This window comes from Giraffa tippelskirchi, chromosome 10 (genome assembly GCF_054371585.1).
Source record: "Giraffa tippelskirchi isolate mGirTip1 chromosome 10, T2T-mGirTip1v1.2.pri, whole genome shotgun sequence".
Classification (NCBI taxonomy): Eukaryota; Metazoa; Chordata; class Mammalia; order Artiodactyla; family Giraffidae; genus Giraffa; species Giraffa tippelskirchi.
Window position 1 is genome coordinate 23,205,703 of NC_137284.1, and position 25,110 is coordinate 23,230,812.

General features: G+C 45.7%; 1 protein-coding gene and 1 non-coding gene across 4 annotated transcripts in view; one reads left to right on the forward strand and one right to left on the reverse strand.

Annotated features, from left to right (window-relative positions):
• NAV2 (neuron navigator 2) overlaps positions 1-25,110 on the forward strand; it is a 423,467-nt gene that overhangs the window by 96,098 nt on the left and 302,259 nt on the right. The window lies entirely within an intron of this gene.
• TRNAY-AUA (transfer RNA tyrosine (anticodon AUA)) lies at positions 8,491-8,562 on the reverse strand. The gene has a single exon. It is a non-coding gene; the product is annotated as a tRNA-Tyr (tRNA).

Here is a 25,110-nt window from a genome sequence, read left to right on the forward strand (position 1 = left end):
CTCTGCTCCCTGTACCTGCTGGGTCTCCCAGCAAGCAGCTTTCCTGCCAGCCATCCCCTGCTGTGGGGAGAAGGCTTTTACTCCGACCCTCTCCCTTTGCTGAGACCTTTGGTGAGTCTCCTCCAAGCATCCCTCTAGATTGTTAAATGGTAAACAGGTTGCCTTCACCGCCTCCCACTTTCCTGTTCTTCCTCCTTTAAGGCTTCCTTCTCTCCAGGAAGGGTGCTGCCGTGGCTGCTTGGGGTCTTTGTCTTTCCCAGTAGAGAAAACTGCCTTCAGGCTCCACTCATGACAGTATGACGACAGTAGCCCACATCATGGACCACCGGAAGGATGTGGCTGGGCTGGCGCCCTCGTTGGACTTGAGGACAGAGGGCAGCGAGTCTGTCCGAATTTGAATCCTGACCCCATTGCTTACTTAACTGTATGGTCTTGAGCAAGTTACGTTGCCTGTTGAGTTTCAGTTTCTTCAAAATGTAAGATGGACAGAATAATAGTCCCAAACTACTGCCACTGTGAGGATTTCAGCATAAGTGCCTGTAAAGTGCATCATATAGTGTTATGTCACATAGTAGGGCTGAGTAGATGAGAGTTAAGACAATTGCTTTTCTTTTAATAGTCATCACCATTATCCATCGTCACCCTCTGTCTGGAGAACAGCCAAGTGGGAGAGGACTACAGCCTTGTTCTACAGTGTTTAGGGGAAGTTGAAACACTTTCATTATATGTAGACTCACGTAAGACTTATTATGCCACCTTCTTTCCTTGAAGGGCTAGAAGGATTCACCTCTGGGCTTCTACCCCAGCAAGCAAAGCCAAAACTTAATTTAACAAAAGGAAGAGCTCTCAAAGGTAGTGTCAAATAGTCTCCTTAGGAGTTGAGAGTTTGGGGAAGCTTGGCAGTGGCTTGATTAGGGGGGTTTTTGTATCAAGGCAGAGGGAGATCATGCAAGAGGGCTTCCAACTCTACAACTGTCTGATTCTACCTCCAGTTCTGGGAGGCCCTGTGCTGTGTGTGTTTTGAGAAAGGCCACCTAGCACAGAAGATGTCACATTTCCCACTTTTACAGCAACTTTATGGCATTGCTGAGGCCTCCCTTGACCCCCATGATCTTAATAATAAGAAATGACTGATTTCTTATTATTATATATTTTAAACTAAGGCTATGTCCATGCTTTAATTTTGGCTTGGATGAATGGTTTATTCAGGATACTTAGCAAAGCACTGAGGCCTCATTGTGCCAGTCTAGTGTATGTTCATCCTGGGGAATGCTTTTGTGGGGACAAGAGAGGGTCAGTGGGGATGGCAGTTTGCAGGACTTTTGCACTCCCACACTAATAAGCCTGCTGGGAAAGCCTGGGTTGCACAAATTTAATACATGTCTTCATCTGATAGAAGCTAGTAAGCCTGACTGGGGAACACAGACAGAGGTGAGCAGGCCTGTCCTCTGTTGGTTCTAAACAGTCATTTTCATCGCAGTGAATGGCATCCTTTCCATTTCTCTCCAGGTTTGTCGTGTCCTTGTGCAAAGACAGTTGTGCATTCCAGACTGGGGTTTATTTTAACCGGCAATACAGATGTTTCTGCTCTGGTGCACGATTTCATTAAAGCTCAGCCAGCGGTTTACTGTGGCAGGAGACTGCCAAGGTTAATATTTCGGCAGTACATTCCCTTCTGTTGGTTCTTGGCACCAGCCAGCTTCCAGGTGGGCATCTATCAAAGCTCTGTTGTGGAATCGCGAGTATATCTGTTGAACTCGGATGGAACTGCTGACTACACAAAGTGCCTTATCTTTGCCTCTAGAACCGAGCAGGGGCCCGTGTCCTCTGGTGAGCATCAGCGCACCATTTCATGCCCCTCCCTAGCTGTAGAGGTTGCCACAGCAGCTCAGTTTGGGAGGGGGGCAGAGGACAAGGGAGCACTTGGCAGTGAGAAACAGTGGGAGCATAGCTTTCTGATGAGGACAGATGTGGATTCAAATCCTGTGCAGCTCAGGTGAGTCACTTACCTCTTAGCTTCTGTGTCCTTCTCTGTACCAGGGGTAGCAATTCCTGCCTCAGAAAAGGCAGTGAGGACTCACTGAGGTGCTGCCTATAATTAATTGGGTGGAAGCAGAGTGCCCTGGCTTCCCAGGTGGCTCGTGGTAAAGAACCCGCCTGCCAATGCAGGAGACTCAAGAGACGCAGGTTCAATCCCTGGGTCGGGAAGATCCCCTGGAGGAGGAAGTGGCAGCCCAGTCCAGTATTCTTGCCAGGAAGATCCCATGGACCCAGGAACCTGGTGGACTCCAGTCCATGGGGTCACAAAAAGTCGGACACAACTGAGCACACACACAGAGCGCCCTGGCTCGGGAAAGTGCCTGATGTGAGCGAGAGCTGCCCGATGACTACTTGGGAACACCCTAGTGGCGGAGGACCACAGGCCCAGGAAGCCCAGAGTGCTTCTCCTGGCTTTGGCAATGGAGAAACTGTGTACAGCAGAACCGGTTCTTCTGCCTGCAAGCACCAAGGAGCCAAGTTAAAAATAATAGCAGCCCAACTGGTTTGGTGTGTGTTTCCTCTGCCTCTCCCCACCTGTGGCTGGTGGAATTGGGAAATGGTCAAACAAGCATGGGCCTCGTCTAGGAACATTTGGCAAAGGTCAAGAGAACCTGGAGGGGAGGGTAGGATGAAGTGCGAGACAAGGGTGAGATGTTTTAATGTCATCTGTGGCCAGGTGCTTAATGACTTTCACTGTTGATGTTCTGAGTTCAGGTCTGCTGGTCGAGTCTGAGGGGAGGAGCCAGACATGCTCTTCAGGGTAATGTAAGTGGGTGGATTTCTTCACCTCTCTGCTACTTGGTAGGGTCATCTGGTGGAAAGTTTGTAATGGTCATCCTAGCTTTGTAAAACTCTAGTGAAGAAGGGATTGTCGAAAAACAACTTATTTACAATTATGGTTTCAGCCAACTTATGTCTGTCTAATTGTCTAGGATTCTTTTTTTAATCAGTGCTGTGTAAACCGTCTCTCTCACACCCCAGTGCAATGGCCATTGAGATTTCTTAGCCTGAGTCTTGTAAGATGTCCAGGTGCTTCATGAGTCATCAACAAATGACAATCTTGTTTATTCCATTTGAAATGCAAGGTAGATTTTATGCCCATCTTGAGGTAGTCAATTGATGCTTTTGAACTATGGTGTTGGAGAAGACTCTTGAGGGTCCCTTGGACTGCAAGGAGATCCAACCAATCCATGCTAAAGGAAATCAGTCCTGAATATTTATTGGAAGGACTGATGCTGAAGCTGAAACCCCAATTCTTTGGCCACCTGATGCGAAGAACTGACTCATTGGAAAAGACCCCGATGCAGGGAAGGATTGAGGGCAGGAGGAGAAGGGGACGACAGAGGATGAGATGGTTGGATGGCATCACTGACACAATGGACGTGAGTTTGAGTAAACTCCGGGAGTTGGTGATGGACAGGGAGGTCTGGTGTGCTGTGGTCCATGGGGTTGCAAAGAGTCGGACAAGACTGAGCGACTGAACTGAACTGAGGTAGTCAGTTACCAGTGGTCAAATCTGTGAACAGTATTCAGGGAGGGAGGCACTTCCTTAATCAGAATATTGTGATAATCAGGATATTCCATTTCTTGGCAAATGACTAAATGACAAATGACATTGTGGACAAATGGCCATCATGTTCCCGGCTGTTCTTAGTCATGTTCCCTCCTGTTCATGTTCTTCATCCATCAGTTCCATTCTTCCTTCTGTCCTTTCATCCATCCACTTATCTATCCAACAAAAGCTTATTGGCACTCAACTTGCAAGGAAATATGGAGATAAAGATCATAACTCCTGCCCTCAGAGACTTTCAAATGTAAAATAGGAATCAAGACCCTTAAGAACCTAGATGGAAAGCCTAAGGAAAATTTTTAGGGGGATGAGTGGTATTTGAACCAACTGTTCTTTGAGAAATGCACAGGATTCCAATGTGTGAAGCCTGTGCATTCCTGCTACAGAACCAAGGACCCAGAGGCTGGAAAGGGGTGGTTCTCTATAAGAAATTGCCAGTGGTGGCACTGGGCTAAAGTCAAGGGGAAGACTGGAAAATCAGGAGCAGAGGCTTAAGTAATGGTTCTTAAAAGTCAAATTCAGACTTTGAGAGTTGACTCTGTAGGCACTAGAGAGGGCTCTCAATGACAGGTGTGGCCAAGGGCAGACTTTCTGGCCCTCCTTGAACATGCTGATAGATTTCAAGAGGGCTTCCACTGTTTAACAGTTAGGTGTTGGCTGAGAGCTTGGGGGGCAAGTCTCACGAAGGGTCATGGCTGATTTAGCAGCTTATGTAGCACCACCCATGATTCTTCCTCTCATGGCTGCTGCTTTCTTTCCAAACCTCTCCTTCCTTTTCAGTTTTTCTCACTCTTATGGATAATTTCCCACTGTGTTCAGACATTCCTGTAAGACCTGCTCTCCAGCCTCACCTCTCAGCCCTCTAGGAATTTGGGAGTTCGGAGAAGGGGTTTCAGCCTCCATGACCTCTTCTATCTTTGGAATCTGTCCCTTGGCTATAAATAAGGCTGTTGCTTAGTGCCAGTATTGATGGTATTTGCAGCTGTCCTCTGGGAGACAGACTCAGACGAATAACCCATTTTCAAGAGGACATGGCCATTAGGTGACAGCTATTTATGGTTCCTATTGACTAGACCCAAACCTGAACTGTCGCTGACATTAAAATTTCATGTGCCAGGAGCCTCCTTTCCTTATCTGGTTGTCTCTGTCCATTTATTTGAAACATCTAACTGTGTTTAGCTAGGTTCTTCAGAAAGAGGAGCTGCGGAATGTTGAGGGAGTTCTGTGTTCTGATGGTTGGGATTTTCCCCAGGGGACCTCTCATTCCCCCAGCAGCCCTCTAAACCGGGGTGTTCGCACCTCCATTTCACAGAAGAGACCACTGAGTGTCTCAAGGTAAATTGCTTGCCCAGAGCCACCAGGTCAGTCGGTAAGTGACGGAGCCAGAATTCAAACCAACTTCTGCCTGGCTTCAAAGCCTGGATAATTTCCATGAAGCCATGCATGTCTGATTTCTGAACCGGGAGTGTCACTCCAGAGGGTTTTATTTATTTATTTTGTCCCCTGATAGTCCAGTCGCTTGGAGTTAAGTACTTGATTGAACATGTGAATTTTAAAAGCATGTTCATGCTGAATTTATCTGGGTAGTCACAGCGTTCCATCTTCATGGAGTTTCTTTCCCACACCCTTAGATGAAAATAAACAAGGTCCTAAAATGTCAGGCAAGATTCCTTCTGGCTTTATAACCTAGTGTGTTCTGTAGATGGCTGAATTCGCCAGTGAACTTCTCATTGGAAAATATTCCTTTCCTGAATTCTGTTTCTCCATCAAAGGGATATTACATGGTTTGTGATAACTCTTTCTTCGTGGCCGTGACATTGAAGAGCTGTGGAGGAAATGGTCCTGTACCAGTCACCTCTGGTGTCATCAGATCTTTTTCATCCCAAGTACCTGTACATCTTCACCCTAAATATTGAAACATGATCAGGCCTGGGACCAGGGGAAAAGAACATCTTGATTGTTATAACATATTAATGGTAACTCTTAGAAGGAGGAAGGTGCAGTGGTTAAGTACCTGGTCTTTGAAAATGGAAAACCTGAGTTGAGTTTCAGCCTTGCTTCTTGTTAACTGCTGGACCTTAAGCAAATGACATTTCTGTATCTCCATTCTCTGATCTTTAAAGTGAAGATTCATTTCTGGGGAGGGGGTGGAGAATTGATTATAATATTTTCATATCTTTTCTTTTTTCTGGGAACAGTGAATTCTATTTGCATCGTTTGGAGTAAACTTAATTAGCAGAGGGCATTCTGTCCTTGAAAAAGCCATTCAGGTTATCAAAGAGAAGTACACAGTTGTTGATCTGTGGGGTTAGAAGTTAGAATGGCTCTGTGGGTAAAAAATCTGCCTGCAATACAGGAGATACAGGAGAGTTGGGTTCAATCCCTAGGTTGGGAAGATCCCCTGGAAGAGGAAATGGCAACCCAACCCAGTATTGTTGCATCAAAAATCCCATGGACCGAGGAGCTTGGCGGGCTGCAGTTCATGGGATAACAAAGAGTTGGACACAACTGAGCGACCAAGCACACAGAAGTTAAGATAAAGGGTGAGGGTGGTTAGTAACAGAGGGGAAAGGAAGGAGCTTCAGGGACCCATCATCTGTTGTGATTCTTATTCTGGGGATAACCCTAAAGCATGTTCATCTTGTAAAAATGTGTTCCAGAGCTTAAAACTTGCTTTGATTGCTTTTCTGCATATGTTATATATGACAATATATTTTTAAAAGTAGAAGTCAGTAACCCCAGGCTCCCAGTCCTTCCCTCCCCTACCTCCCTCATATTGTTTTTGTATGCCACCACTTGCTAATATTTTGAGATGAGAAAAAGCAGTGTTAGAAACCTTCTTTTGTGGGACATACTTAATAACCATGTTGCCCTACTCACTGAATAATGCAGATTTTCTAAATATTAAGAAGTAACTTGGGTATTGATGAAATGCTCTTCTTTCTTCCTTTCAGAGGTAATCTGTATGTAAAGCATGATCTGATAGTTCTCAGTCCTGCCAGGGCATCAGAATTCTCTAGAGAACTTTAAAAAGAAAGGCAGGTGTTTGGGTCATTCAAACCTACTGAATCACTCTTTGGAGGTGGGTCGTGGGCATCTGTGTTTTCTTAAAAACTCCCCAGGGGACTTTGCACTGCTCGTGTAACCAGCATATTGGATAAATATCATGCTTGGATTGTGGACAAAGCCTGTGAGTTTTCTTTTTTTTCTTGCCATGGGACGAAGGCTGTCATAGCCTGTGACCATTCTGTTCGTTTTTACAGACAGTCTGGTGGTCAAATAATTTACAAAGATGGTCTCAAATGAGAAATTAGAATACCCTGTCTAATATTTTTTAATGTATTTATTTTTGACTGGAGGATAATTGATTTACAATATTGTGTTGGTTTCTGCCATACATCAACATGAATCAGACATAGTTATACATACGTCCCCTCCCTCTTGAACCTCCTTCCCACCCCATCCCACCTCTCTAGGCTGTCATAGAGCACTGGGTTTGAGCTCCCTGCGTCATAAAGCAAATTCCCACTGGCTATCTATTTTACATATGGTAATGTGTATGTTTTGATGCTACTCTCTCAATTTATCCCACCCTCTCCTTTCCCCACTGTGTCCACAAGTCTATTCTCTATGTCTGCGTCTCCATTGCTACCCAGCGAATAGGTTCATCAGTACCATCTTTCTAGATTCCATATATATGCATTAATATACTACATTTGTTTTTCTGACTTACTTCACGCTGTACAGTAAGCTCTAGGTTCAACTACCTCATTAGATCTGACTCAAACGTGTTCCTTTTTATGGCTGAGTAATATTCCATTGTATATATGTACCACAACTTCTTTATTCCAATATTAATCAAAGCCTGAACTTGAATTCAGGTCCCTGAAGAGGAAGAGTGAAAGCAGTCCACCCTCCTCCACCCCTCAGGAGCTAGGCAGAGGAGAAAGGTCCTTACTCCATGGGTCCTCTAGTCCTGTCTGAGCTCACTTCCTGCTCTTGAAAGCTGTGTCTTTCTTTTGTGGAGCACTTTAAGGGCCATTTCGTAGGATCCCTGGTGAACCCTTGTGTGTGCTTCATCCAAGAAAACACCAAATCTCTTGTCCCAGCAGTGGGTGAAAGTGAAAAGTGTTAATTGCTCAGTCATGTTCTATGCTTTGCAACCCCATGGACTCTCTGTGGAATTCTCCAGGCAAGAATACTGGAGTGGGTAGCCATTCCCTTCTCCAGGGGATCTTCCTGACCCAGGGATTGAACCAAGTGTCTCCTGCATTCCAGGCAGATCCCTTACCATCTGAGCTACCAGGGAAGCTCCTAGCAGTGAGGGCTGCAAGCTAATATCAGCCTGTAACCACCTCCTGACTCCATCACTGAAACCATCAGGCATACCCTCACTCCCTCTGGATTCTCAGGGCAAGAGCTGGATCTCAGACCACAACATCCCTAACTGCAGGAACGTTCATCTCAGGCTCCCCAGGAACCCCACTGAAGTACCCCTGACCCAGATTTGAGTAGTGGGTACAACATGTTGCTTGTAACACTGAGTTCTGAAGTTATAGCCTCCTCCCCCAGATCCTGTTTGTCTGCTTTATCATCTCTTTATATTCTCCATCCAATGGAGCAGGAAAAGCCTTGCAGCTGGCTCTCCAGGATTTCTTTGAAATCCTGCATTTTGCACATTTGTCCCAGGCTTGCTTTGGTGCCTCTGGCTTAGAGGCAGACCACTTTGTCATAATGAAGTGAAGTGAGTGAAGTGAAATCGCTCAGTTGTGTCTGACTGTTTGCGACCCCATGGACTGTAGCCTACCAGGCTCCTCCATCCATGGGATTTTCCAGGCAAGAGTACTGAAGTGGGTTGCCATTTCCTTCTCCAGAGGATCTTCCCAACCCAGGGGTCGAACCCAGGTCTTCTGCATTATAGGCAGATGCTTTACCATCTGAGCCACCAGGGAAGTCCCTTGTCATGCTGGGCAACCTGCATAGTAGCCTGTGGAATGGGCTATCAGATCTCACAGGCTCTGTTTTGAGACCTTGAGTATGTGTGTTAACCTGTCTGGACTGCAGGTGTCTCATGAGTTACTAACTCAGATTGTGAGGATTAAATGACAAATACCTGTCAAGGTCTTAGTGCCTGACATATACGAAGTGCTCCCTGGTACCCGTTATACAGTTTAGTGCAGCTGAAACTCTGTCCATCTTGGCTGCCCTGTTTAAAGCTTCATTTGCTGATGGGCAGCCAGCTGGAGGAGGGCTCCATCACTGCTGCTTCTTGGAGAAACACTTCTCTGGCTCAGCCAATTCTTTGTCTAGAAGCTTCCAGGGACGGTCCCATTAAGAACAACTCACAAAAGCAGGGTCACCAGAGCTAACAGAATTAAGCAAGTTATCAGGCAGTAGAAAATACAGTTAGATTTGCATCTGTGAAGCAGATGGCCAGCACAACATGATTGAATTAGTTGTGTTATGTTGGGGGAAATTAATTTGTCACTTTATTTTTTTTTCTTTTGTTTTTCTAAAAAAGAGAGGGATGTGATTTTGTTATCTCTGGCAGAAGTGATTTGTAGAAAGAGTTTATCCTTTAATGGAAAACATGGATATGCAATAGGACCTTGAAAAACCCTTGTCTTGTAATCGTCTGTTAGTTGGTCCAATTATGTATAATGTAGTCCAGAAAAACAGAAATGCTGCCACCTACTGCTGGTGAAAGCTGCCTTGTGTTTCCAATCACAGGAAGGATGGTTTTTACCCTGCTTAAAAATCTCAGATCATGGGGCCACTGTGAATTAAGTGCACTTTGGAGACATTTTTTACTTACTGAAGATCTTAGGATATGGTGTGTTCTAATTTACGTTGTTTATTACAATGTCTCACATCATGTTTTGATCTGGTAAACTTGAGAGAACCTCAGTCATTTTGATTCCTCCTTTTAAAGGTGAGGAAGAATCAAATGCAGAATCTTTTTTTTTTAAGAACAAATGGGATCTTTTGAGTTGGGGCCCAGGGTTGTTAACTGGGAGATTCCCAACACATTCCTTGGGCACAAATAGTTCTTTCATGGCCCTTTTGAAAGGATCAAAGCAAAACCTGGAGTTTTGAATGGCCCCCCTTTTTTTGTTAAGTCCTTTTATCCTTAACAGTTACTAATGAGCATTCTAGGAAATTTACCCTTGCAGGAAGTTTCTTGTATATAATAACCAAAGTATAGGCTTTATATACATGGCATACATCTATACATGTATAGTGTGTGAGTGTGTATATATTATGTTTCTGAAATTTGTGATCCTAACTTTAACTTTGTGGGTTAGTCGCTAAGTTGTGTCTGACTCTTGCGAACCCACGGACTGCAGCCTGTTAGGCTCCTTTGTCCATGGGATTCTCCAGGCAAGAATACTGGAGTGGATTGCCATTTCCTTCTCCAGGGGATCTTCCTGATCCAGAGATCGAATCCAGGTCTCCTGCGCTGCAGGCAGATTCTTTACCGACTGAGCTATGAGGGAAGAAGCCCCAGGTTTAACTTTAGGCAAGGCATTCTGCCCTTGACATGGCTAAATCCATAGTCTATCCATGGGTGTTTCAAAGTTCAGTTTTCAAACCTGGCCGCATACTATAGTCAGTAGGGGAGCCTTGTATTTTATCTTCTTAAATAAACTTTTAAAGTAGATTTTAATTTTCAGAAAAGCTGGGAAGATAGTGCAGAGACTTGCCATATTCTCCACATCCAGTTTCTCCTGTTGTTAACAATATATTGCTATAGTACGTTTGCCACAATTAATGAACCAATGTTAAAACATTATCATTAACTAAAGTCTGTATTTGATTCAGATTTCTTAAGATTTTTTTCTTTTTCTTTTTTTAACTTGATGTCCTTTATCTATTCCAGGACCTCATCCAGAACACCTTATTACATTTAGTTGCCATGTCTCCTTAGGCTTTTCTTGGCTGTGACACTTTCTCAAACTTTCCTTGTTTTGGATGACCCTGACAGTTTTGAGTACTGGTGGAAAATTTTGTAAAGGGGCCCCTCCCAATTGAGATCATTCTGATGCTTTTCTCATGATGAGACCCAGATTGTGGGTTTTGGGGAGAAAGACCACAGAGGTCAAGTGCCACTCTTACCACCCTGTATCAGGGTACCTGCTATCAACATGACTTACAGGTGTAGATGTTGACTTTGATCATCCTTCTGGGTTGGTCTTTGTCAGGTTTTCCAAAACGTTACTCTTTCCCACCCTTTCCATATTGTGCAGCCCACACTTAAAGGAGTGGCAATTCATGTTGCACCCCCTTGAAAACAGAATATTGACATAAATTATTTGTAATTCTCTTTGCATTTGAGATTTTTCTCTTCTCTCCATTTATTTATTTATTTATTCAGTCTTTCATTTCTCAGGCTTCCTTGGTGCCTCAGATGGTAAAGAATCTGCCTGCAGTGTGAGAGACCTGAGTTCAATCCCTGGGTCTAGAAGATACCCTGGAGAAGGGAATGGCCACCCACTCCAGTATTCTTGCCTGGAAAATTCCATGGACACGTGCATGTGGACTCATGGATATTTGTTTGTTACTTTGTGTTTTAATCCGATACTTCCTTACTCTTGTTGGTCGGTTGTTCCAGCATTGGCCGTTAGGTGCTTTCATTTAGCTCCTTTGTCCTGGTGACAAGCCCCATCCATGTGTTTCTGGTGCAGGGACATATCCTTCCTTTCTGGCACTATAATATACTCCAGGCCTATCCTGAATATTTTCTGTTGCATTCCAAGATAATCAGCCATTTCTCCAAGGAACCCTGGCTCCTTATATTGTAGGTAAACGATATTAGAAACCAAGATAGGGACACTGTATGTGCTTGTTGCTATTGGAATATCTTTGGTTTTAGATCCTTTAGAAACAAGGAAATGAATGTGTGCCTACTAACCCATGTGTCTATAGAGACTGTATCTAAGTTAAGATAAACATTAGTGGGAGGGAGGTGGGTGGGGGGTCCAGGAAGGGGAACACATGTAAACCCATGGCTGATTCATGTCAATGTATGGCAAAAACTATTACAATATTGTAAAGTAATTAGCCCTCAACTAAAATAAATAAATTTATAAAATAAAAAAATAAATAAAAAATAAACTCATTGTAATATTCAAAAAAAAAAAGATAAACATTAGTTTATAACAATATACTATTGGTATATAGGTCAGTAGGTAGTTGTATTTTTTTAATTTAAATTTATTTATTTTAATTGGGGGCTAATTACTTTATAATATTGTAGTGGTTTTTGCCATACATTGACATGAATCAGCCATCCCCCATCCTGAACCCCCCTCACACCTCCCTCCCCATCCCATCCCTCTGGGTCATCCCCGTGCACCAGCCCTGAGCACCCTGTCTCATGCATTGAACCTGGGCTGGCGATCTGTTTCACATATGATAATATACATGTTTCAGTGCTATTCTCGCAAATCATCCCACCCTTGGCCTTCTCCCACAGAGTCCAAAAGACTGTTCTTTACATCTGTGTCTCTTTCACTGTCTCGCATATAGGGTCATCATTACCATCTTTCTAATTTCCATATATATGCATTAGTATACTGTATTGGTGTTTTTCTTTCTAACTTACTTCACTCTGTATAATAGGCTCCAGTTTCATCCACCTCATTAGAGCTGATTCAAATGCATTCTTCTTAATAGCTGAGTAATATTCCCTTGTGTACATGTAGCACAGTTTTCTTATCCATTCGTCTGCCGATGGACATCTAGGTTGCTTCCATATCCTGGCTTTTGTAAACAGATGCAGTTGTGTTGAAACTATAAACTGTTATTTAGTTTATAAACTAAAAATAGTTTATAATTTATATAGAGTTTCCAATTCAAATCAATGACCACATGGATCATTTTAGCCTTCCTCCCTTGCTTATATCTGAAACCTCCCACTCCAGCAGTGAGAAATCGCTATGAAACTTATTAAACACACTTGTGCCTGGGCCCCATGTCCTGAGGTTGATTTAGATACCTACCTGGGATCCAGGCATCTGTATTTTAATAAACTCTAGAAAGGTCCAATTTTTCCATTATAGGCTCATGTGCCATGCACTCATCTTTACAGCATTTGCCACAAGTGCCCTCTGGATCTTTTTCTCTATTTTTAGTTTCCATCTTTATTTGATTAATGCCTGTCACTCCCTCAAGACAAGAAGCTCCAATGTCTGTTTTGATTGTCCCTCTATCCCCAGTAAGTGTGTGTGTGTGTATAATACATTATATATATATATAAGTGATGCATTAAGTCACTTCAGTCATGACTGACTCTTTCCGAACCTATGTAGTGTAGCCTGCTAGATTCCTCTGTCCATGGGATTCTCCAGGCAAGAGTACTATAGTGGGTTTTGATAAATATTTGTTGAATGAATGAGTAAAATTACATACAGCATGATTGAGGAGAGAGGAGAAAAAGAAGTCATTTATTGAACGCTTCCTACATGCCAAATGCCTTTCTAGATGCTTTAGAAATATAGTTCAGTTTGGAGACTTCAACTGGGTCTGACTGAATCAGAATCACGCCCTTTCTGTCAAGGAATCCCTGCCATAGGAAGTGCTCCTGCTTTGCAAAGTCTCCTGCTTTGCATGTCACTGGGGCTCCCATCGGCCTGCATGCAGCTGTGTGGGTGGCCCAGGAGGAGGCCAGAGGGGGAGAAATGGCAGCACCCATTTAGAGCCTTACCAGTTCTCCATTAGGAAATTGACTCCTATTTGGTTTGGGGAGGGGGTGTTTTTTCCTGCCTTTTCATGCTTACAATGAAGGTGACATTGATTTACAATTCAGTGGGTTGAAGCAGGGAAGGGAGACTTCCATGGGTGGAAAAGATCAATTAAATGATTATCCCAGCTGCCACACACTAATGCCTTTCTTACTGAAATTTAGAATCCAGGAAGCAGAAGGCCGCCGCATTTAGCCTTTTACAGGAAATCTAATTGCCAACTTTGTGATGCCAAGGTTTATTAAATTGGGAAGAGTTGATCATAGCAGCTGGCATTTCAGGCATTACGGAAAGCTTCCCACTGGCCACCTGGAATTCTAAATGACTTCCTCTGTTTCTTTTTAAGTGCTTTCGCTGAAGTTTTAGGAATTTAACACTTTTGTGATTTATATCTTTCTGTTATTTGGGGATGGGGGTTGTTCCAAGGTGCTGGGGCTTAAGACTCAGCAAGAAGTCAAAAGTAGGGAATTCCTACTGTGTGCTAGGCACTGGGCTGGTGGCTGGGGATTCCAGCCAGGGGCAAAACCACCGATTTTTGTCTTTTTAGGATTCTCCACCTGGAATGCACGTCCTCTAGATCAGTGGGTCCCAAACCGCAGTTGCATGAGAATCACCTGGAGAGCTTGTTCAAGTCCAAACCACTGGGGCCTCAGCGTCTCTGACTCAGGCGGCCTGGAGAGTGGGCCCTGAGAAGCTGCATTTCTGACAGGTTCTCAGGTGATGCTGATACTGCTGGTCTGGGACAATTGCTGCCCTGAGTCTTTGCAGGTTCGCTGCCGTTTTGTCAGTTAGGTCTTTATTTCAATGCCAACTCCTTAGAGAGGCCATTCTTGAGTTCCCTGTCATAGTATCACTCCATCTGTCACCAGTCTCTATCGCATTTTTTTTGGCTGCGCCTTGAGCGTTGCTGGATCTTAGTTCTCAAACCAGAGATTGAACCCATGCCCCTAGCAGTGGAAGCACAAAGTCCTCCCCCCTGGACTCTCAGGGAATTCCGATCTCTGTATTTTCTTTATAGCATTCTTTACAGCATTGTTCTCTGATATTAACTTGCTGATTAGTTTATTGTCATGTGTCTGTCCCAGTTCTTGTCCTCCATAGAGCATCTGGGTTAAAAGAGTAAGAATGCCCCATAGAGCATTCTTACTGCTGCCTCCTCCCAACTAGAGGGGGTACCTGCTGCAGAGTATGTGCTCAGTATATACTTGAATGAATGAAGTAATTATCCAATACAAGCGTAGTGAATCTTTGGAAAGGGGGGCATAGGACGCCACGGGAGTGTAACAGGTAGCCCTCAGGTGGGAAAGACATTGCATTGCAACCTACACAGAGCAGTTTCTGGGCATGGCCTTAATGTCTGCTTCAGACACTGCACACCAACATTTTGCTGCAAAGTTGTAGGCTGTGGGGTCAGGTGGGAAACTGGTAGGCCACTCTAGATTTGCTTAATTTTTCCATAGCCTTTCTATGGTCCTGTCCTCACTGAAAACAGGTGATCTGAAGAGCAGATCAGGATTGAGTCTAGCAGGCAATCTGAGCACAGAAGGCTTGGTGAGCTCCCAGGTCTCAATTTGCTGAATTTAGCAGGAAGTGAGCCATGCCTGAAAAACTTCTAGGGACCTTCCTCCCGAAGCCTCCGCTTATTGAAATCTGGAATCTGAGGGCCCTGCACATGTCCAGTAGCCTTTTCAAAACCTCTGCAAAGTTGAATGAAGGCTCACACTTTTCCTTTGCAGGAGCAAGACCTCTGGGTAGAAACATGCAGATTTCTGTCCATCAGCCTTTTAGAAGAGATGGAAAGGCAGGCGTGCTTGTGCCTCCTTTGACAAAAACAATGTCAGGAAGAAGACAACACACCTGAGGGTACCACGCAACTAATGGTTTAGATAAAGGTTTTCAAAACCCCTCTGCAAAAGCTGAAGCATCAGGCTTCTTCCCTGTGCCGCCCTGTTCCAGTGAAGTTTGTTCAACCCTCGGCCTTTGCCAGGCCTGAGTGAAAGGGGAGTGAGTCCCCAGGTTTGTGTGTCTGAGGCAGCAAAAGGAACTGTGATCTCTTTCCCTTGAGTGTGTCATGAAAATAGAAACACAGTCTGATTACTTTGGAGGGCAAAGAGCATGCGGTGGGGGAACTGGAGGGGGGAGAATGGCCGCAGGATAGGGCTGAGGGCCAGCGGGCCGCCCAGAGCGTTGGGGTAACACAAGTGGCCGCTATTCAGGAGATGGCCTCTGTAAGAAAATCTGACCACAGCAGGAGCGTGACTTCAGCTAAAATTAACCTTCGAGGCTTCACGCGCCTCTGCAGTGCTTTGAACTAGACACCCTGGGCGGGCGCAGGCCCTAGACTGCAGGGACTTCGGGCAGTGGGTTGAGCCATGCCTATAAGCATCAACTTGTGGGTTCCTGCCTGGGGCCAGAGTCGAGAGTCCTGCGACCATTATAAAGTGGTAAGCCACCTGGAGGGCCTCTGGCAGGGTCCCTGGGGAGAGGTGGTGAAGTCTGTTTGCATCTGGGCTTGTGTTTAGAGACAGTTCTAGCTTATTTTTTGTGCCAGTTGGGACCAGGAGCGGTTTCACCTGCAGAACGCTTTGCTGAGCTAGCTGCCACCTTGTTGTCGCCTTTTGCTTCCTGTGTCCTCACAGGGTGAGGACCCAGTGGTGTATTTTTAGAGCAGGTGAGGAAGAATCTGTCTAGAAGTTGTTAAGGGCCTGAAAAAGATACAATTGCCTAAACCAAAGGCAACGGTCCTGCGGTTGAGGGTGGGTGTGGGTGTCGAAGATGCTAACAGGTATGGCAGGTCTAGGTCTGTTTTCTCACTTGTGGGTCTCAGCAGGTGCAAACCGGGTGTGAGATTGACCTCTGTTAAGTGGCTGAAGAGGTATAAGGGAGTACTCGGGCTTCCCTGTAGAAAGGATCCATCTGGGAAGCGATCACTCATTCTGTGAGAGTGGGAACGGCCCAGGTAGGACACCGCTGACCTCCGCCAGCCCTGGTCAGGCAACCTGGACAGGCTCTTTCAAGCTGGATGGCACTTGACTTCTGTGACTTTCCACCGATCCTGGGGACTCAGTTTGGGAGCTTGCAACCCAGAGCAAAAAGGCAAAATGTGCTTCTTTTCCTTTCTGCCTCCTTCACCATCAGTCCATTAACATGACCTTCAGGCTGATGGCCACCCTGATGCTTGTGACCGAGGGGTTCTCTGTGTGGATAATCAGACTGGTCACTTTGCTATGTTTCCTTTAGTCTGCAAACAATGGTGTAGTTTATTGTCCTCTCCCCCAACCCAGCTTTCTAGGCAACCTTATGTTATAAGGTATAGCAAGGACTTATTTTTCTGGGAAAGAGTGTGTTTTCCTTATTTGTTTCATGATCACTGTGTGTAACTGACCTTGGGATGGCTGATTGTAAAATGTATACGTCTGCAACATGTTTGCTTAGGTCAGCAGGTAGTCTGTACCTTCCTTTACGTGCAAGGGTATGAATGAAGTTGGCATGAACGATGGAGGAAAAATCTCCCTGCATGAAGCTATCTTCTGATGCAACTCTGAGGCCATTTTCTGTATGAGCTGCTCTATGGATCCCTCTAGGTATTTTTTAGCTCCTTCCGTGGCCTCCCTCCTCTGGGCGTGTTGGCTCGTTAGAGGCCGAGTGCTGCTGGTACATTGGACACCATTGTGTTTTTTGCTTTAGAGGTCTAACCACACCCAGGCCAAGCGTGATTGATGGGAGTGTCTTTGGCTTATTATTTTTATTGTGACTTTTCAGCTCCAGGTCCTAGGCTCACTGCCCCAGGGAAGAGATTTCTTTTGAGGTAGGATGTTAAAAATAGCTATGTCAGTAGGAGGAAGCTGTGGTATGTGGTTCTGAGCATCAATGAACCCTTCTCATGTGTTGCATGGGGATTTCCATCTCCTGCTGAGTCTGGCAGGACAGATACGGAATTTGAATCTCGATTTTCTTAAAAAGAGGATTCCCTCCCCTTCCATCCTAGAACTTCCTCCCATCACAGCCAGCCGACGACCTGGCCTGCTGTGTGTTCTTGCTGAGCTACATCTCGATGGTGGGGCTGAGTGAGAACACCTGGGCGGCTCATCTCTCCCGTTCCTCATCGATGAAGTGGGGAGAAGCAATGCGGCTGCCTCCCCTTTTCCCCAGAACTGTGGGGTGGCTCCGGGATGTCTCTCCAGAAGAGCTTTATAAACTGTAAGCACTGCAGGTGGGAGGCAGTGGCTGAGCTGTGATTAGGACTTTATTCTTCTTCTTGAGATGAATCAATTGGGGCTTTCTTCTAAAGGACTTTGTAGAACAAATAGTATCTTTGTGCAAATCATTCTTTTGTGCTCTGGGCCAGGTTGGCCCCTTCTTTCCTGGGGGCCAACTTGGTATCTGGTAGTCTTCCTAGTGAAAGCCTATTGTAGAAATACAAAACACAGAAACCCCAAGATTCCCCAAGCCTGAGAGCTCTGACATCTGGGCTGGAGAGGAGCCCGGGGCACAACGACCGCTTCCACTGTGGCCAAGTCTCTTGACCATGGAGTTGCTGAGAAAGGAAGGAGACTCCTGCTAAATAGAGACTGAGCAGGGCAGCGTGTCCTGGGGCAGAGCAACGCCAGCCACTGCTGGGAACTGCCTGCCTCCAGAGACTTTTAAAGCCTTTGTCACACAACTTTCCCACAAGTGGCACTGCGCTGTGTTTGCCAGGCCTAGTGCCTTTCTCTCTGCCCAATGGGATGCAGCTCCCTGATAGTTTTTGAGGATGCCAGACCTTCTAAGATTCCCCTATGAGCACCTGGACCTTCTTTGATAAGCATCGTCATCCCTCCTTGGGTACCTGTGTGCATGGGCTCAGAGGGGCTGCACACTTTTTCTCATCATTTCTTTAAGTTCGGGAGACCTGGGTTCGATCCCTGGGTTGGGAAGATCCCCTGGAGGAGGGCGTGGCTACCCACTCCAGTATTCTTGTCTGGAGAATCCCCACGGACAGAGGAGTCCATAGGGTCGCAACAAGTCGGACATGACTGAGCGACTAAGCGCGCACACACATGCCCTTGGTACCACTGTCTTCATTTTACTGATGAAGAACTGAGCTTGCGTTTAAGTGACTTGCCTAGACTTGGGTACATTCAGGGGTGAAGCCAGGATTTGCTCTCAGATCTGGCCTTGCCCTCGTAACCACAGCACATCATTTTCTCCTTGTCACTAACATAAAACTCAAAAAATTTGTGGATGTTGTCTTTCTCCTGTGCCAACCATAAACCTGCTTGGAAGTGGAGGAGAGCAAGGAGATGTGGTACCCCATTTATTTTCCAGGGCCGCTCAGCCATTCCCCTGCTCCCTTTCTCTAGGTGGAGCCAGAGGAGAACCCCATCACCTTCCTTTGTCCTCGCCTCCAGTCGCAGCCCCTGATGCAAGAAAGGGGCCTGCCCCCATCCCCATGTATGGGGTCTTCTCTTGATCTGCTTTTCCCTGATGAATCAGTGTGCTTTGGCTCTTGAATCTCAAGAAACCTGACCTAGGGGAAATCCTTCAACTATCATCCACTGCTCAGGTTTCCTGGGTAAAGGAGCATCCTTAAATAATTACCAAGAGTGCACACAGTTTGTCCTGGGGGTTGTGAATTTTAACGAACAATGTGTTGTTTTTATAGCCGCTCACCTGCAGTGATCTGATTGGCCCTGAAAAATCTTTTTAACATTTAAAGAAAACCTCTCTCCCAAACTTGCCAGTGTGATTGCCTTTCCCTGTATCCGTATCCTGACAGTAAAGCATTGATGACTCCGTAGGGAATGTAAATGTTAGCTGGGAACAGTGACTCACCAGGCCATCCCTGGCAGAGTTGCGTACCTGGGACCTCGGAAGCCTGGTGAAATGGAATGGAACACTAGGCAGGTGAGTTTTGATCGCCAGGGTCAGGCTGAGACAGGGCCAGGGCCCAGTGCCTGGGCACCGGGAGCTTTGTGAGCTGAGCCAGTTGGGACACCTTGGTGGGTGGTGAAGTCAATGTGGGGAGCAGGAAGGGGCGGGGCAGCTTGTGGACCATAAATATTTGGGAGAACAAAGCCAGAATCCAAGAGACTATTGTGCAGGAGAGGATGAGGCAGCCAAGAGGGCCTGTCAGCCAGCATTCCTGAAGTGAGTGCCTTTCCACGAACACCCTGTTCCATGCTGCACAGGGATACGGAGAGCTGGCCATCCACCCTCTTGACCCTGTGGATAAAGCTCATCACTCTTGAATGCGAGTCACCTAATCGCAGCTCTCTCCTGTCCCGTCACCCACTGAGACACAGGACTTGGCACCTCTAGGCCTTCCTAAGAAGGATTCCACTTGCCCTAGAAAGCACTGGTAAGGATATAGATTTTATTGAAGATTTCGAAGGGGAGAGTTTAGATCATGTACAACTTTGTTAAATGCTCACTTGATCTCGTTTCCAGGGTTTCTTCCCTCCTCCCACCCATGCAGCTTCTCTGCTTCCCAGCCTGTCCGGCTGCAAACCTCTTCTCTCTCCCTGAATTCTTTCTTTCTGATGCTAAGCTTTTTAGCACTCACCGAAATTTGCACACTCATACCCATTATTTTACGTAACAAAAAACCCTCCTTCGTGTGGGGTAAAGGGGAGAGGGAAAGATAACGAGTATCCCCCCCCCACCTGTGTGTGCCTAGTGGTGGTCAACAGTGTGCTCACAACTGAGAGGTAGCACTTGCTGCTTCCCAAGGTCAGTCCTCCTACCGAGGCTGACCTCAGTCTACCAAACATAGCATCTCTGAATTGAGTTGGCAAGTTGTTGTTCAGTGGCTCAGTCGTGTCCAACTTTTTGTGACCGTGGACTGCAGCACGCCAGGCTCCTGTCCTTCATTATCTCCCAGAGTTTGCTCAAACTCATGTCCATTGAGTCAGTGATGCCATCCAATCATCTCATCCTCTGTCGCTGCCTTCTCTTCTTGCTCTCAATATTTCCCAGCAAGAGATGTGCATAATACTATTTCCCTCATACGGATATAATAGATGTAAATCACCTTAAGCATGAACAATAGTAAAATGTAGAATGATAAATGGAAAGTGATGAGTTTTGAGTCTGACCACCTTTAAAAATTTAATTGTAAGTTTATATAATTTAATTTTAAAGTATATATAATACTATGTATGTACAGGTCAGAAAGCCTGAGTGAATCTGTGATGACATACAGCGGAACTATGTTAACCTTGCAGCAGTGGTGGAGTGACGGATGGATTACAAAGGGTTGCAAGGAAATTCTTGGGATTGGTGGAAATGTTTGTTATCTTGACTGTAGTGATGGTTTCATGGGTCTGTATAGGTCAGAACTCATCAAATTGTACAGTTTAAATATATGCATGTCCTTATATGTAAATTAAATCTCAGTAAAATTAGAAAAATAATTTTAAATTAAACAATTTTAGATATTTTCTGTTTTCAAGAGGTTTCATTTTCTAAGTTCAGCTTTATCATACAAAAGAGTACATTTTTATTTGCTTCATGTATATTTTATTGTGATCTCATGGCTGATTTGACTGTATATTTTTAGGTCCATACAGGGCTGTATATTTAAGTTTAGGGATAGCATAAAAGGGATTTAACTTAAATTATCCTCACTTTCTTCAACTATAAATTTAGAGTTAGATCACTGGTGGTTCTTCTGTCATTGAAATTCTGTAGTTGTGGTTATGGATGAATTAGTTTGTCTCTTGGGATTCAGAATCACCTCATAAGACAGCACTGTATAGATATCAGGAATATCTACTGATGGAGATTAGGAATGTCTCATCAGGAATGTCTCGTCATTTCCTATTCATCCTTTCAGAGAATGTTTTGAATAAATTTCAAGCTAATCTGGTAACGCAAAGTTGGACAACCAGAAAACGGTGTGGCCCAAAGGTGAAAACTCAGTCTTTAGTATCTTATTTTTGATGCAATTGTAAATGGGATTGTTCTCTTCAATTTCTCTTTCTGATAATTCCTGTATCACTAATGGCTGGTTAACAACCAATTAACTGATTTCCTGAAAGTTTAACCAGTCAACTCTCCTGAGCTAGTGCAAGCCTGCCCTAGCATATTGTGTGTGTGTGTGTGTGTGTGTGTGTGTGTGTGTGTGTGTGTGTGTGTCTTTTTAAATAGCACTTTAATATCCATGGTCAAGTGGCTGCTGCTACTATGTTGCTGGAAGTTCTCAGAGGGAAGTGTTACTTACCAGTGCCAGTTCTATACCTTGTGCTAAGACTGGTCTGAAAGATACATGAATCATCGTCTTGACTTAAGGGGCTTTATGTTATAGGCAGTGAAGGGGAACAAATTCATTCATCCATCCCCTATATTCATCCACCTGTCCATCTGAACATTTCACCAGTCTACCCCTCCACTTCTTTTCCATCCATCTACCCATTGACCCTGCAGTAAATCAGTAAGTACTTGTTTATTGAGCTCCTGTAGTGAGTCAGGCATTGTGCTAGAGTTTCAGAGGTGTGGAAAACTTGTTCTCTACCCTGGAGAAGACCCCGTTGGACATGTGAATGGTTATAGTAGCCATGATGAAGACATGTGCAAAATGCTTTTGGAGCCAGAAAAGAGGGAACAAAGAATTTCCTGATGGGAGTGAGACAGTGAATTGGGAATGGCTTTACAGGGATTGACCCTTGACCGGGCTTGTGAGACACCAAATAAGCATTTGCCAGGTGGTGGGGAAGAGATGGCACTGCTGGAGAGAGGATGGTGTGGGCAGAGGCACAAGGGCTGGGAGCTGGTACACAGGTATATTTAATTGTAGGTGCACTAGGAGTTCAGAGGAGGGAGAGAAGCCTGGCAGTCAGGGCTGGTTTCTAGAAAAGAGGATCCTGCTAAACGGAGCGATGTGGAAGGACACACCAGACCAGAAAACCCACCAGTGGGGACTGAAGGTTACAGAGCCCATATGTGAGTGGAGTACCAGAGGGATTTATGGGTGGGGGACATGGAGACAAGGCAGGAAGGAAACTAACATTTAAAGGTTCCACCTATGTGCCAGGAACTGTGCTAAGCCCTTTACAAACATTTTCATTTAGTCCTCACAGTAGATAATTATCCCATATTACAGGTGTGGAAACTGAGGCTCGGAAAGTGATTTGCTCAAGTCACAAAGTGTTGGCATACTGTCCAAATGTATGAGGTCCCTTAGATCTAACATTTCACTTTATGCACTGAGCAATCTTGTGAAAAGGAAACCGAGACTCAGAGAGGTTAAGCAACCTGCCAGAAGTTACCTAGGACTCCAAGGTAACTGGACCAAGAGGAGCCAAAATCCTGGGGAACCAGTTCCTAGGAAGCTAAACTGAGGCATTCTGGCAGGACAGAGGGTGACCGAGAAACAATGGTCAGCATCCCCTTACCCGCAGCCTGCAGGTGAGGGGAACTGTGCAGGCTTGGGGGACCAGAAGGAGGCTGATATTTAGAAGGTCGTTTCATGACCAGACCGGAGGGAGGTCTGTATTGTTACCCAGGTTGTCACCAGCCCCTCAGGTGTGGTCACCCTGCCAGCCAGCTCTCAAAAGCTCTTGTTGAGTTTGGGAACGTTCCCTCTCCGAGAGTGTGCTCAGCAGCTCCTCCTACCGGCAGCCCCGTCTTCTCCTCCCCTCCTGCCAGGCCTGCCTGGAGGAGCCTGTTCCCATCACAGCCATAGGGGCAGCACTTGGAGAGAAAGTATCTCTAATCAGTCAGTAACTAATGAATACAGGAAGGGAGAGAAAATACTTGAGAAATTTCAAGTGGGCTCTGACATTTGACTTTCTTGGAGATGCTAGACATCCTGGTCAAAAGTTACTCAGATCTTCTAAGGGGGGAGTGGGTGAGAGGGAGTACAGTGGGGGTTTTATTTTAAAGCCTGTGGTGATAGGTCTTCATCCTTGCCTTGTTTGACTTTCCAGGGAGGCCCTCAGGAGATCTGGGTGCACATTTGAGGTGAGAGCTGGTAGCCGTAGGACCAGGCAACCTGGGTCAAATGGAGCATTGCCTTTTATTAGCTGTGTGACCCTGTGTACATTTCTTAACCTTTTAGAGCCTCTGTTTTCCAGCCTGTAAAATGGGGATGATCCATTTAGTCCACAGGTATTTAGTGAGCCCCTACTGTGTGGGAGGCACCATATTGGATGTTTTGGAAAAATTCAGTGAGCAAAACAAGATAAGAATTTCTGTTCTCCTGCAGCTGTCACTCTGGTGTGGGAAGACGTTGTAGATGACAGGTACACAATGCCTGGCACTCAGCAGGTTCTCAACAGCAGCCCAGCTCCCCTTGTGCAGAGGTGGTGGCGATCAGCTGGGAAATGAACGGGACAAGGCTGTGTGTCCTGTCGAGAGTGGTACAGAGCAGAGCTCATCCCAGGAGCACAGGGTGCAAGCAAGCCAGGGACATCCCAGGCATCAAACGTGACTCAACCTAGGGTGTGGGGTGAGCAGGCACCTATGTGCTCCTCCTTAAGATCTCGCCAGTGCCTCCCAGCATGTTCGCCAGCCTGGTGTATTTTTCTAGAGGCACAGTCTCAAAACCTCTGGAGTTGCTGTGCACGCCCACCTGTGACTGGATGGTGTTCCCGCAAGACAATGCCACCATTGTGTGGCTATGGACCCTTCCCCCGCAGCCCTGGCTCACTTCAGGCTGGAGGAACCGGGCGACTTTACCCCTGAACATTTCCCATCTGGATACAGCCCAGCGGTGGCAACCCCTGTTGTATTGGCGTTTTTATTTTTGTGATAGTGACACTGCTATGATGTCGGCTTTGCACTTTGGGGACGTGGGAAAGTGTCAGCACCCCCTCTTGGGTCCATTAGGCATGAGTGACAAGCGGCCAGCTCTGTTCCCAGGGGCAGGAGCTGGTGACACTGAGGTGGCTCTGGTGCAATGAGCCTTGCTCTCTCTGCCTGCTTTTCCCACGCAGCCGTGACACTCACCTGTCTGCGGCCAGCGGTTCCTGCGTGGGCCTCTGAGGAGCTGTGTGGCCTCTTTAGGAGCCAGAGTCTCTGCTTTCAAAGGCTGCATTCTTGTGAGTGAAATTGGGAAAGTCATTTCCCCTCTCAGCCTCTGTTTTCTCATCTGTAAAGTGGGGGAAATGATACCTGCCTCACAGTGAGCTGGGAACTAAAGGAATCCTTTGTTGGGCAAGTGCTCATAGTGAATGGCATCGTCTTCATGGTAATACTAACTGGCACCAACATGCTGTGTGCCCTTACTATGCGCTGGGCATTATTAGATGACCTCTTTGCAGTCTCACAAGAACCTGAATAGGGGGTTGATCCATTTTACAGATGAGGAAATGGAGCCCAGATATAGTTTAAGGAACTTGCCCGCGATAACTCTTGCAGGAAGTGGTTGAGGCATGTCTGAAACATAAGCAGTCTGACTCTAAAAGGCGCTCTCCTTTTATCAACTCACTGTAGAATTTGGCTGGTGGTAGTTAGCATCCTATACAAGAGAGAGATAGGCAGCTGCTCCGGCAGAGTTTGCTCAATGCACTGTGGCATGCATGTGGCTCTAAGCATCTTATCTTGACTTGATATCATTCAAGGGTAAAGTAGAAAGAAAGGTGTTGTGGAGGTGGGGGAGGGGAGGGGGTGGAAATTCGAATTAGTGATAAGCCCTGTCCCTCCTCTACTTACCTGTTGTGTGTGTGTTGACACATGTATGTATCCCTTTGGAACAAGAGTATACCTATGGGCTGGTGTCAGGGTGCATCTTTGGTGGTTGTGCAGACAAGTAGGTTAGAGATCTCTTTAAGAAAA